The 1,310-nt window shown below is 63.4% G+C and overlaps 1 pseudogene; it reads left to right on the top strand.

The window, feature by feature from the left end:
• Nucleotides 1–285: 285 nt before the first annotated feature.
• On the top strand, nucleotides 286–728 carry LOC113962388 (annotated as a pseudogene).
• The last annotated feature ends 582 nt before the right edge of the window (nucleotides 729–1,310 follow it).

Genomic DNA, 1,310 nt, shown 5'->3' with positions numbered 1-1,310 from the left:
CCCCAGGGATCCCAGTTCTGACCCCAGGGATTTGATGGGGAATAAAGTCCGGGTACAAATCCAAGGTGTGGGGTCAAGACTGACCCCAAGGACCCCAGTTCTGACTCCAAGGATCCCAGGACCTCCCAGTTCTGCCCCCAAGATGCCCAACTCTGACCCCAAGGACTCCAGTTCTGACCCCCAGGCCCCACTCTGTGCCCCCCAGACCCCCCATTGGTGCCCCCCGTGCCCACCTGGAGCTGCCCCTCCTCGGTGCAGGCGTGGAGCTTGAACTGCTGGATGCTGATGGCCCCAGGGACCCCCAGAGACCCCCAGGACCCCCGTTCTGACCCCAAGAACCCCAAGACTGACCCCAAAGACCCCAGTTCTGACCCCAGTTGTGACTCCAGGACCCCAGTTCTGACCCCAGGGATCCGGGGGAGGGATAAAGTCCAGGTACAAATCCAAGGTGTGGGGTCAAGACTGACCCCAGTTCTGACCCCGGGGACCCCCACGACCCCAGTGGTGCTCCCAAGAGCCCCCAGACCCCCCATTGGTGCCCCCCGTGCCCACCTGGAGCTGCCCCTCCTCGGTGCAGGCGTGGGGCCTGAACTGCTGGATGCTGATGGACCCAGGGACACCCAGGACCCCAGTTCTGACCCCAAGAACCCCAAGACTGATCCCAGAGACCCCAGTTCTGACCCCAAGACGCCCAGTTGAGACCCCAAGACTGATCCCAGAGATTTGGGGTAAACAAAGTCCAGGTAAAAAACTAAGGTGTGGGGTCAGGGCTGACCCAGTTCTGACCTCAGGGACTCTAATTGTGACCCCAAGGACCCCATTTTTGACCCCCAGGACCCCAGTTCTGACCCCCAGGGACCCCCAGGGACCCCAGGACCCACTCTGTGCCCCCCATTGGTGCCCCCCGTGCCCACCTGGAGCTGCCCCTCCTCGGTGCAGGCGTGCAGCTTGAACTGCTGGATGCTGATGGCCCCAGGGACACCCAGGGACCCCCAGGGACCCCCAGGACCCCATTTCTGACCCCAAGACCCCCCGTGCCCACCTGGAGCTGCCCCTCCTCGGTGCAGGCGTGGAGCCTGAACTGCTGGATGCTGATGGCCCCACGGACCCCCAGACCCCCCAGTTCTGATCTCAGGACCCCCTTTGTGCCCCCCGTGCCCACCTCGAGCTGCCCCTCCTCGGTGCAGGCGTGGAGTTTGAAGTGCTGGATGCTGATGGCCGTGATGACGTGACCCTTGCGCCGGGAATCACACGAGCAGTGAGGGAACAGGATCTCGTTGTACCCCTCACACGTCCTCAGCATGTTCAGG

Source organism: Neopelma chrysocephalum, unplaced genomic scaffold, assembly GCF_003984885.1.
Source record: "Neopelma chrysocephalum unplaced genomic scaffold, ASM398488v2 Primary Assembly neopelma1_158319, whole genome shotgun sequence".
NCBI lineage: Eukaryota > Metazoa > Chordata > Aves > Passeriformes > Pipridae > Neopelma > Neopelma chrysocephalum.
Note: the sequence above shows the minus strand (reverse complement) of the source record. Positions and strands in the feature narration are given on the sequence as shown.